The sequence below is a fragment of the Salvelinus alpinus genome, chromosome 27, assembly GCF_045679555.1.
Source record: "Salvelinus alpinus chromosome 27, SLU_Salpinus.1, whole genome shotgun sequence".
Classification (NCBI taxonomy): Eukaryota; Metazoa; Chordata; class Actinopteri; order Salmoniformes; family Salmonidae; genus Salvelinus; species Salvelinus alpinus.
Genome location: NC_092112.1, coordinates 40,294,401 through 40,308,097, shown reverse-complemented (window position 1 = coordinate 40,308,097; position 13,697 = coordinate 40,294,401).

Here is a 13,697-nt window from a genome sequence, read left to right as displayed (position 1 = left end):
AGAACTTGGACACTGTCTCGTTAGCCTAACGTTCTATCTTAATTTGACTTTGGTGCAGGTTATGTTGTTCTTCACATTACCACCTCTGGTAAACACACACTATATAAAATCAAATATAAGTTTATTTGTCACATGCACAGGATACAAAAGATGTAAACGGCACAGTGTATTTTATGTAGACATAGCTAGCTAAACAATGAACCATAATTCCAACTCGTTACCACCCTGCATGAATCTGCAGATAGCTAAAGCTAACCAACTACTTAGGTTCAATATTAGCTAGCTACAGTAACATTAGGCTATAACTAGCAATGCAAATAGCCTTGAGATACGAATAATATTACTACACAGATCATACACGTAACGTTGGGTAGCGAGCCCGCTAGCTAACGTTAGCTAGCTAGCTAATTTGCGATAAAAACGACTTTCTGAAAAAAATATGAAACGTATATTAACTGATAATGTAGCTAGCTAGACTCTCTTACCCATATACATGGATGAACGCTTCTTCCTCGCTGTCACAGATGCCATGGTTGCCCTTAGTTTGAAGATGTAATCTGGAGACAGGTCTTTTATAGAACAACCTTCTTCTGTGTGTTCTCTTTTCGACACCTTTTGCATTATTTGCAATCAAACTCCAGAATTTTCTCCATCTCCTTAGCGATCATACTCTGCTTCCACCGGGCATTCCACTGATGTCAAAACTTGGTGGTCCAGAAAGTGGAGAGCATTAACAACACTTATGCCGTTCTTCATGACATCTTTCAAAAAAGCCGCAGTAGAAAGGATTACCTACACATACTGAGCAGCTCATGTTATAGACAGAAGTGCGCTACATGGCAGGCCAATCCAAACTCATCTCTCGGTATGTCCAGCCCATCCATTATCTCAGCCAATCATAGCTAGCGGAAGGCTCCTGTCTTTTTCCGTGGATAAACCAACTTGGCTCGTCATTTTTTTAAATTCATATTTACAGATGGCATACAGGTTTGTTATTAAGGCACATTTAAGTTCACATGTTCCAGAAGACATTTCTACCAAAAAATGCATTTTGATAAAAAAATGTATGTTCAAATGTCTCTCCTGTGAAGTAGTGACACGCAACATACGCCTAGTTTACAGAAACGAGTCACAAATGGACAACTCCCTGGTGTAATGGAGCACTCTCCCACCTGGGGGCACTCTTACATATGTATTCCACTATAGGGAGAGTAATTCTGATTGATGTGCTGAGCCTTGGACCTCTCCCAGCTGCTCAAAGTGGTAATTACTTCCCTCCTCCTCTCAGAAATAAGTAGCCTTTCCTTCCATGTTCCATTCATAGCCAGCCCTTTCAACAAGACAATAAACCAGCACTCTGTCTGCCGGCGAGTGTACAAATGCTCAGCACCTTTCCTCCCTGTTAAATATGGGACCTAATGAGTGATTAATATTGCACCTAAGTAAATATGCAGTTTTTATTCCTCCACCGTTTATAATTCTGAGGTCTGAGAAAAGCGTGAGGCACCGCAGGGTTGTGTAAATCACAACTGCACCAGGGGTAGTCTAACCACTCGGCTTGATTTAAAGATGACAGTTTTACTGCTAAGCACTCCTTCCCCACATCATACGCAAGCACACACGCACACACGCACACATCCCCCAAGGGCCTGCTAGGGCCCCGCCAAACACAGCGGAAAACATTAGGCTACAAAAAACATTGTAGAATCAAGGGAAGAGAGGAAGGAGGATAGTTTGAGAATGAGCAGCAGGAGGGACACGTTCGTCTCCACTAGAGAGGGTAAGACAGCAGAGCAGGAGGGCACAGTGAGGGCACAGTGAGGGCAGTGAAGCCGCAGAGGCAGATTGGACAGGTCCTCAGACACATCCCTGCAGCTTCCCACACTATCCACTGCTGGCTACTGGTCTGTAGCTTTTCTAACCTTTGATTTGCATATTTACTGAGCAGTATAGTGTGTGAATCTTTGCTCTAAGCTCTTGCTTTAAATTATTCTGTGAGTTGAGTCACTGTGATTGCCACATGCTGGTAATCAATTCCTTATTCTTTATTAAAAAGCCTTGTGCCAAGTGCATCAGCTCATAACAAAACCAATTTCCATGAAACTTCTCCTGCAGAAGCAAAAGGTTATCATTATAATCAGATATGTATTTTCCCTAGGTAACCTTGTAACACATTCACTGAACAAACCGCTTTCATTCATGTTATTTCAGATGTATTATGTGACAATGAGTTGGCAATCTGCTCTGTTTTGAGAGGCAGGCCTATCATTTCTAACTGAACAAAAAGCCTTATTCTACATTCCTTTACTTTAGATCCGAGCTAGGTTCCTGTATGTATAACACCAGACTAGGCTGGTGGGAGGAGCAATAGGAGGACGGGCTTAATGTAATGGCTGGAACGGAAAAATTGGAACGCAGTCAAACATGTGGTCTCCATAGTTTTGAGGATTTTGACACCATTCCATTTATTCCATTCCAGCCATTACAATGATCCTGTCCTCCTATAACTCCCCTCACCAGCCTCCTCTGATGTAACAGTATATCCCTGTAATGTGATCAGCATTTTTTTCTTAATTACTCCTAATGAGAGCCCTCCTTTGAAATATCAGTAGCCTCACATCATTCATGTCTATACATTTGAGTTGAAAGAGTTGCATGGGAAGTAGACCTCCCCAAAATAGCATAAAATAACCAAGGGAGCTGGATTATATGACAACAAAAAACACGGTGCTCCTGATCAATAGGAACTTTCTTCTCCCAGTATTTTTTGTCAACATGCAGCTAGCTAGAGACTGAAAGAGTGTCAGCATGGCATGGGGTACCTAGTCAGTTGCACAATAGAATGTATTGATAGGGGGCTGAATAAGGGGCTGAATCCAACCATGCTATTTTGTTTGTTTTTCGCGTTGTTTGTAACTTGTTTGGTACATAATGTTGCTGTTACCGTCTCTTATGACCGAAAATAGCTTCTGGACATCAGAACTGCGGTTGCTCACCTCAAACTGGACGAAGAGTTCTTCTTCAATGAGTCGGACGGGAGATATATAATACAGACACCCGACCAAGCCCAGATTCCCGTTATTCGCTGGAGAAGGAAACAGAGATTTTGCGGAAAGAGACCTGGGTGCCTTGTGAGGATCAGGCGACGAGTGGCTGATCTGCCCTTGCCTTCCGTCCTGCTAGCTAACGTTCAATCGCTGGAAAATAAATGGGACGAACTGAAAGCATGTTTATACTACCAACGGGATATTAAATACTATATTATCTTATGTTTCACCGAGTCGTGGCTGAACGACGACATTAAGAACATGTAGCTGGCGGATTATACACTCTATCGGCAGGATAGAACAGCAGCCTCTGGTAAGACACAAGGCGGGGGCCTATGCATTTATGTAAACAACAGCTATCTAAGGAAGTCTCAAGGAAGTCTTGAATATCTCATGATAAGCTAAGACAACACGATCTACCTAGAGAGTTTTCATCTGTATTTTTCACAGCTGTCTACATACCACCACAGACGAATGCTGGCACTAAAACTGCACTAAATGAGCTGTATACAGCCATAAGTAAACAGGAAAATGCTCATCCAGAGGCGCCGCTCCTATTGGCAGGGGACTTTAATGCAGGGAAACTTAAATCAGTTTTATCTCATTTCTATCAGCATGTTAAATGTGCAACCAGACGGAAAAAAATTCTAGACCACCTTTACTCCACACACAGAGACGTATACAAATCTCCCTCGCCCTCCATTTGACAAATCTGACCATAATTCTATCCTCCTGATTCCTGCTTACGAGCAAAAATTAAAGCAGGAAGCACCAGTGCCTTGGTCTATAAAAAATGTGGTCAGATGAAGCAGATGCTAAACTACAGGACTTTGCTAGCACAGACTGGAATATGTTCCGGGATTCTTCCGATGGCATTGAGGGGTACACCACATCAGTCACTGGCTTCATCAATAAGTGCATCGAGGACGTCGTCTCCACAGTGACTGTACGTACACTACCGTTCAAAAGTTTCGGGTCACTTAGAAATGTATTTGTTTTTGAAAGAAAAGCACATTTCTTGTCCAATGAAATACATAAAATTGATCAGAAATACAGTGTAGCTGGAAACGGCAGATTTTTTATGGAATATCTACATTGGCGTACAGAGGCCCATTATCAGCAACCATCCCTCCTGTGTTCCAATGGCACGTTGTGTTAGCTAATCCAAGTTGATCATTTTAAAAGGCTAATTGATCATTAGAAAACCCTTTTGCAATTATGTCAGCACAGCTGAAAACTGTAGTTCTGATTAAAGAAGCAATAAAACTGGCCTTCTTTAGACTAGTTGAGTATCTGGAGCATCAGAATTTGTGGGTTCGATTACAGGAGTGATGGTTGCTGATAATGGGCATCTGTACGCCTATGTAGATATTCCATAAGAAATTAGCCATTTCCAGCTACAATAGTCATTTACAACATTAAAAATGTCAACACTGTATTTCTGATCAATTTGATGATATTTTAATGGACAAAAATGTGCTTTTCTTTAAAAAACAAGGATATTTCTAAGAGCTGCCGCTTTCAAGGAGCGGGACTCTAACCTGGAAGCTTATAAGATATCCCGCTATGCCCTCTGACGAACCATCAAACAGGCAAAGCGTCAATACAGGACTAAGATCGAGTCGTACTACACCGGTTCTGACGCACGTAGGATGTGGCAGGGCCTGCAAACTATTACAGACTACAAAGGGAAGGACAGCCGAGAGCTGCCCTAATGACACAAGCCTACCAGATGACCTAAATAACTTCTATGCTCGCTTCGAGGCAAGTAACAATGTGTGATCATGCTCCCCGCAGCCGATGTGAGTAAGACCTTTAAACAGGTCAACATTCACAAGGCCACAGAGCCAGACAGATTACCAGGACATATACTCCGAGCATGCGCTGACAAACTGGCAAGTGTCTTCACTGACATTTTCAACCTCTCGCTGTCTGAGTCTGTATTACCAACATGTTTCAAGCACACCACCATAGTGCCTGTGTCCAAGAACACTAAGGTAACCTGCCTAAATGACTGCCGACCCTTAGCACTCACATCTGTAGCCATGAAATGCTTTGAAAGGCTGGTCATGGCTCACATCAACACCATTATCCCAGAAACCCTAGACCCACTCCAATTTGCATACCGCACCAACAGATTCACAGATGATGCAATCTCAATCGCACTCCACACTGCCCTTTCACACCTGAACAAAAGGAACACCTATGTGAGAATGCTATTCATTGACTACAGTTTAGCTTTCAACACCATAGTTCCCCCAAATCTCATCACTAAGCTAAGGAATCTGGGACTAAACACCTCCCTCTGCAACTGTATCCTGAACTTTTACATCTGCACCATCGAGAGCATCCTGACAGGTTGCATCACTGCCTGGTATGTCAAGTTCTCGGCCTCCGACCACAAAGCACTACAGAGGGTAGTGCGTATGGCCCAGTACATCACCGGGTCCAAGCTTCCTGCCATCCAGGACTTCTATACCAGGCGGTGTCAGAGGAAGGCCCTAAAAATTGTCGAAGACTCCAGCCACCCTAGTCATAGACTGTTCTCTCTGCTACTGCACGGCAAGCTGTACCGGAGCGCCAAGTCTAGGTCCAAGAGGTTCCTAAATAGATTATACCCCCAAGCCATAAGACTCATGAACAGCTTATCAAATGGCTACCCAGACTATTTGCATTGCCCCCCCTCTGGAACGCTGCTGCTACTCTCTGTTATTATCTCACTTTAATAACTCTACCTACATGTACATATTTACTCAATTACCTTGACACCGGTGCCCCCTCACATTGACTCTGTACCGGTACCCCCTGTATATAGCCCCGCTATTGTTATTTACTGCTGCTATTTAATCATGGCGGCAGGTAACCTAGTGGTTAGAGCGTTGGACTTGTAACCAAAAGGTTGCAAGATTGAATCCCTGAGCTGACAAGATTGAATCCCTGCCCCTGAACAAGGCAGTTAACCCACTGTTCCTAGGCTGTCATTGAAAATAAGAATTTGTTCTTAACTGGCTTGCCTAGTTAAATAAATGTGTTTTTCTTACTTTTTTTTAGGTATTTTATTAAAACTGCATTGTTGGTTAAGGGTTTGTAAGTAAGCATTTCAACTGTAAGGTCTATACTTCTTGTATTCAGCGCATGTGACACATAAAATGTGATTTGATTTGATTTAACCGAAATGTGTCTTCCGCAATTAAACCAACCCCTCTGAATCAGTGAGGTGCGGGGGCTGCCTTAATCGATGTCCACGTCATCAGCACCCTGGGAGTACTTGTTGTTGGAGGTTAACTGCCTTGCACAAGGACAGAACACCAGATTTTCCAACCACCAACCTTTTGGTTACTGGCCCAATGCTTTTAACCGCTACGCAAGCAGGTCTTCAAAACAGACCCAGAGCGAGAAAGAGAGAAAGTAAACTCCCCTGATCTGAGAGACAGGAAATCATCTATCAAAGGTCTTTCTTTCTTCTTTCTTTCCAAGTAAACACTGGAGGGATGTAATGAGGCCCCTGGGTGTTCCAAAGACACTAGAAGAGAGGGTGACCCAGGCCACTGCTGTGCCACTGCTGGACTGCTGTGGATGGAGGGATGGGGGATGGAGAGAGGCTATATGGATCTCAGCTATATCATTAGTAACTATTAAGGGATGGCGGTGACTGTCCATGTCCTCTTCTCTGACAGCCACCCATGGCACAGCACAGATCTGTGAGAGCAGAGGCTTGTCTGTGTGTGTGTTAAGGTTGTAACGGCTATCAATCATGTTTTTAATGGCCTCGATAGTGTGTTACTTACCTGAGTTTAAATCTCACCTCATTGACTTCTTCCAGATCACTTCAACATCAGTTCATGTTATGTTCCACTTTGATCTGGCTTAAATGATCACAGTAAGGGTTTTTGAAGTACCTGTCACTTAAAATATTTAGAAAACGGGCCACTGTCAGTCTTTTGACTGTTAGGAACCCATTTGGTGTGTATCTCACAAAGCAGTCAAGTAGAAGTGCTGCACTTTGATAGATAAAGGAAGTAAGGACACTGACCTCTGTGTAATAGAGTTCCACTGAGCCACAGCGTCTGTCTGTGTCTGTGGTACATATGGGCTGCAGATACAAAGTTTTACACAATGACAGTAACTGAAAACATCAGGATTCAGTTGCAATAGAAATTAGTGATGGATCATGTTTGCCACTGAGGCAATGAGGTCATTCTAAGCTGTCAAATCAGTTCCTGTCAAACACACACGCACGCACGCACACACACACACACGCACGCACGCGTGCACACACACACACACACACACACGCGTGCACACACACACATACGCCACAGTGTAAAAACCTTAGCCTTGCAAATAAAAGCAAATGTAGTCGCTTTCATCAGCCTCCAGCGCAATTCCATTTCCTAGACAGACATTGAGCCTTTGCACAGGTCAGCGTGAGTAATGCCATTCACCTATCATCTCTTGCCTCTCGCCTCTCCAACGGGGCTAAGGCAGGTTGGACTCCAGTCCTCCCTTTACTCTCTCCCCACAGACAGGCTGTTTTCCCAGGGATTAAGCTGGCTTTGTGGGAAGAAGGAACTAATCAGGCTGTATTTTTGTGCTGCATTGTGTGTCTTGATGCAAGGTGTAACCTTACCCGACCGCCTGATGCCCAGTGGAGTAGAGATAGACCACACGCTGGCCAGACGCAACCCGACACCTACCAACACGCCCGCCTGGCCGCCCAGCATTGCACACAGCCCAGGAGGCTGTTCTGTGTTCTTTGCTTAGTTCCTCTGGCGAGGCGTTCAGATTGGGCGGCAAATGAATCCGTTTTTTTCCTCATCAGCACTGGCCCTGATTTGACTAATTCAGTTTTTTTCTCCTCTTGGGCGGTGGAGCGGGCAGAGTAGAGAAGAAAGGCAGCTGGAAGGAGAGGAGAACCAGGCTGGGACTGTATGTGCCGCGAGTGATACACACACACACACACACACAGACACAGACACAGACACAGACACAGACACACACACACACACAGACACACACACACACACACACCCCACACACGTCATACTCCCCTCCATTCACACACACCCCATACCATCCTCACCCAGTCACCGGTCTGATAAGACAGTCACATCTCCTTCACTATGTTTATTCGGGTGAACCAGGTGGAGCACCCAGCTCACAGATATAGTGTCCACACACACTCTGAGCCACGCCTTGTGTCTCTCTGAAATAAATACCAGCCATGTCAGGCACTGTGAAGCCATTTGAGGTCTTGGTTGTAAAAATAATAATTCTAGTAATAACTAACTGATATACTGTATAACTTAGTAGATACTGTACAACGTACTGTATACTATAATATTCATGGTGAATACAGACAAAGCACACAACCATTACATTGTAAGACTGGAGTGTGTTGCAAGACAAAAGTAGAAAAGAGCAGGCAGATTGCTCGAGTGACTTCGAAATTGGATGTCTATCCATGTCCTGAGGGCGTCGGGAAATGCCTTTAAAGCCGGCCACTAGGGGCAACAGTGAGCGCTATTACCATCAAGTAGGCTTGTGTTAATCACATTAGTTAAGGTTTGGGATAAGGTTCAAACAAAAACGTGTAAAAAAGTATCCACCACTGGGATCGAAAATGCAACCTGCCTGTCCTGAGTCATGGATCAAGGGATTAATTGCATGACTCTGGGTCAGAAGGTTGAGCGTTTGATCCCAGTGGTGGCCACTTGTTTGTTTTAACCCTATACCAAGCCTTAACCCTTACCTTAACCAATCGGAATGATTGCTTAAGCGTAATGTTTTGACCCTATCCAAAACCTTAACACTTAATCTTCTAAATTTGACATTTGGAGCTACTTCGAAAATAGACGTTTGGAGAAACAGAACGATACCAAGTAGGAGGAGTCAATCCAGGGTGTCAAAAACACGTGTAAATTTGACGTTTGGAGCAATTTAGAAATGTGAGGAACATTGCTAAACGTCTAATTCTGCATTGAGACTGTGAGAGCTTGTTGGAAAAGAGACAGGCAGTAACACACACACACACGGATGCATGCACCCCCAGTCCCCTTCTCCGCCACACATGGTCACACGTGGCCAGGAGTGAGAACAGATCATGCAGTGAGTGCCACAGTACAGTGAGGCTTGGTTGGTTGGGCCCATGGAAAGTGTGGCATCATCATAGGTCCTAATATAAAATAATGACTGCATCTCCACGTGGCAGCAGCAGCTCCGTGGTGGCTGGTTCCGGGTTCCAGGGCTCTGCTGGAGAGACAGGGGAGACTCCCCGAGAGACTCTCTGCTCCAATGCTTCCAGTCTCATGATCATTAGTGAGAGCTGTGAGCCGCTGAATAACACTGTGTGTTGTCAGGAATACCATAAGCCCCATATAATACCATATTTAACTATTTTGTTTTTTCTAAGGCACGTTGGGCTGATTGTGAGTTCTCCCCTAAATTTGACAGCTTTTCTAAATGGTTCATGACCTTAAGGTGAAACAGAGTTCTCTAGTCGACCTCCTCACTATATGATGTCCGGCTTTAATGAAACAAATGTATTATTAAACAGGCAGAGCCAGACTCAACTAACAGGCAAAAATAAAAACTGGAATGATATAGAAATAATGCCTGCCTTCATTATTTAGTTTCAAAACCCCAGCTCTGTGCCAAATTATTGGTTGAATAGAATAGCTACAGTGGGTGTTGATGGAATTGTGGGGAGATGAGGATGGCTGGTTCTTTACGCTTTGTCTCCAGAGTCCTAGTGAATGTATGGCATCTTGATGTGCTCCCAGAGATCATATACTATATATGTGAGAGGCAGGGAGGCTGATAAAAAAACTTCATTAGCAGATATTACAGTATGATGAGAATAGGAGAGAAGGAGAGGGATGGAGGGAGAGAGTGAACAAGAGAGCTCAGTTACAACAGTTACAAAGCTCCATCATTGCTCCTTCATTGCGTCCTACAAGAGATTTCTCACATTGATAGTGACATCAAAGTCAGATTATAAGAATAATAAATGCGGGGAATGTTTTCCTTACTCCACTTTTAGTTACTGTAATAAGAGACCGAATATTAATCCTAAATCACCTTTCTTATGTTAAACTCTTTGTGTGTTTTCTACACATACACTGAGTGTACAAAACATTAGGAACACCTTCCTTATATTGAGTTGCACCCATATTTTGCCCTCAGAACAGCCTCAGTTTGTCAGGGGATGGACTACAAGTTCTCGAAGGCGGCTGAATGTCCTTTGGGTGGTGGTGGTGGACCATTCTTGATACACACTGTTGAGAGTGAAAAACCCAGCAGCGTTGCAGTTCTTGACATGCTCAAACCGGTGCGCCTGTCACCTACTACCATACCCCGTGCAAAGGCACTTAAATATTTTGTCTTGCCCATTCACCCTCTCAATGGCACACATATACAATCCATGTCTCAAGGCTTAAAAATCCTTATTTAAGCTGTCTCCTCCCCTTCATCAACACTGATTGAAGTGGATTTAGCAATTGACATCAATAAGGGATCAAAGCTTTCACCTGGATTCACCTTGTCAGTCTATGTCATGGAAAGAGCAGGTGTTCCTAATGTTTTGTACACTCAGTGTATATTCTCAAGCATTCCCTTTGTCCAGATAGCATATGAACACGTCGGTTGTGGGCCCACTAGAGGCTCATATCATGTGAAAACATCATAAGTGTGTGTATGTTCGGGTATGCAGGATGAGGTGGACATGTCCATGCAATTTATTGCTGTACCTCACTGAAGACTGTGACCCCTTAAACTAGGGGAAGTGGGTCTTTTAAATATCAAACACATGCACAAACGTACACACACACACGTTATCAAGTTTCACGATGTTACCATGTGGTGTGTGTGTGAGTCGACAGAAGAAATAAAGCATAATGGAGAGAAAGGAAAGGTTGTCTGTGAGTCATAGTTCACCTTTAACTCTGCAGCCGTCTGTGGGCTGAGTGTGTGTGTGCCTGTTGGCTTTGAGTGTGTGACGCTGAAACACATGAAAGGAAACCCAGTCACTGAGGTCACATCATAGAAAGGAAAGGGGGTTGATCATGTCACTGATGCTCAGGGCAAAAAATGTCCAAGATATAAATCTGAAAACATCCGTTCCCAGCACACCTGGGTTCAGATCATATTTGACAATCTTCTTTCACAATCCTTTGAGCGTTTGTTTTAGTCTGCCTGGAGTGGCAGAATGGCAGAGTGTTCACTTTTGAGACTACTCCATTTGTTGAAGTGCTATTTGAACCCAGATGTGTCCCCCCAGTCAAATCACAGACTATATCATATGCAGAAACTGTTTTTCATCTGACTCATTGCAGAGTGAAATTAAAACACTGAAAGTTGCATGGATAGCTAATATTTACCTCCAAGTATCCTCTAACCGAAACACTATGCTAAAAATATCCACCTTCCTTGTCGTACATGATATGGATATTTTAACTTAGGACATGAAGGAGAATTATGACCAAAGCAGGTATGATACTTGCTTTCTACAGAAGCGGTAAGAAGATGGAGGACTGTTTACCTACTAATATACACTTGCAAAGAAGAACCATATATCTCCAGTTTGGAGAATTTTGGTGATATGACATATTTCTAGTTGTTTCGTCAATAGGAATAATCAAGAGTTACAGAATTGTATTACAGTACACCAATAAGATATAAAACCAGTCATTTTCAGAAAATTCAAAATGCACATATGCTTGTTCGTGGCAAGGGTTCTGATAAGGAAGATAGAGGAATATCTTGACTGTTCCCCTCAGTATAAATCTGTTAAGACATCTGTGTGAGATGACACCAAGAATGGCTCATTGCCGAAGCAAATAGACTACATATGCTAATAACTAATTCGGGAAGGAAGGGTGTACAGAGGTGAGAGAGAGAGTTAGAGAGAGAGAGTCAGAAAGCCCCCCAAAACAACATAAAGAGCATGCTGACAATATTAGGCCTAATAAAGATACATTTGCAAGCAGAGGAAAGCTACTTATCTTTCTATCAGACTTCACTTCACTTCACCATCACTCTGTATAGCATGATACTCACATGTACTGTTCTATGTTGTATTGGTTAAACATATACAGTATACTACTTCCTTTTAAGAAAATGTGTAATGATTTTGCTATTTTATAAACGGAAAAACTCTAAGTTAGGTCCCTCCTGAACTCAATCAATAAGAGCAGTCATTTTTTTTTTATCTCATTCATTTCCAATGAACACGATCAAGGATTTACAGTAACTCACGACCTACCCACTGCGACTGAAAGTGGACACTGCAGGAAAAAGAGGCAGAAAGTGAGAGAGAGAGTGAGAGAGAGAGGCAGGCTGGGCAGAGACAGGGTTTGGAACTGTCATGGTCAGTCCCATTCAAACCCAGGTGTGAGTGAATTATACATTTTGGATTGATGCGGGCCTGGCCCTGGCTGCAGCTGTCAGTACCCTAGTTACAGTAATGACTCTCCATCATGACATCCTGATGGCTGGGCTAAAACATGTCCAGGGTCAGATTGAGGAACGGTATGTGTGCGCGTGTGTGCATGCACTATATGGTACCAGATCTGGAGTACTGCAATTAGGGGAAGGCCAATTTGGCCAATTGGCCGGCCGGCAGGAGTATCAGTCGAGGGGACAAACCTGTTTGGCAGAGTATGGCTTCCTGGTCTGGCTTTTCTCCCTGTTTAACCAATCAAAGCAAATACAGATCAGCCTGGGGAGCTGAAGGGCCAGGGGTTAGAGGTCAGCGGAGAACAGTGTTTCTGGCAGCTGAACTGTATGGCTAGGCTCCAGCTGATCCTCTGGGAGTGGAAGTGGTCAAGGACTACATCACGTCTGACTCAGGCTCCATTGGATACCAATGTAGTTGTGCAGTTGTTGCCTCTCTCTTTCTCATTTTCTCTCTCACTCCCTCTCTGTTGACAGGTGACATGTACACGACGGCACATAAAGACAACACACATGCACACGCGCACATACACACACACACTCACACACAGATACAAAAACAGAGTCCCTTGTATGGCAGTACAAGGCCGCTATCATCAGGTTAAGATGAATCTTCTTTGACACCTTGCCATTTCGTTTAAGTGATTGAACATTTTACTGTTCAAATTTACACAGAAAAATCCACACTTCAAGCAGTTACAGCTATTTAGAGATGGAGGGCATACAGCCATTTCAAATGGGAACATTTACTGTATCTGATTTGACCAATGATATCTTCCAAAACAGACCATTATTGCAAATAGACCAAGCCTTGGAAGTCTGATATGAAATATTTGCCTATGTCGGTTATGCCTATCATAGTGCATGGCCATGCATCTTTAATGACTATATCAGGAATATTAATGTCATGGCTGTCTCTGTGATGAGTAAATATTCAACGTGTTATTATCATATTGACTCACCCTAACAGGATTAGGGTCATGTCTATAGGCCTGAGGAAATCTACGAAATCACTCCGGAAAATCCTTCTAGAAGAGGAATGTTTTGATCCACTTTGTATTTAAATGAGCTTATTTAGAGTTTCGGTCACGTTCTGGCATATAGCCATGGAGATTATAATAGGCTGAATGCTAAAAGTGGGATGTAAATCTCATTATTGGAGCTGCTATTCGAAAACATATAATTATTCTCAGAACC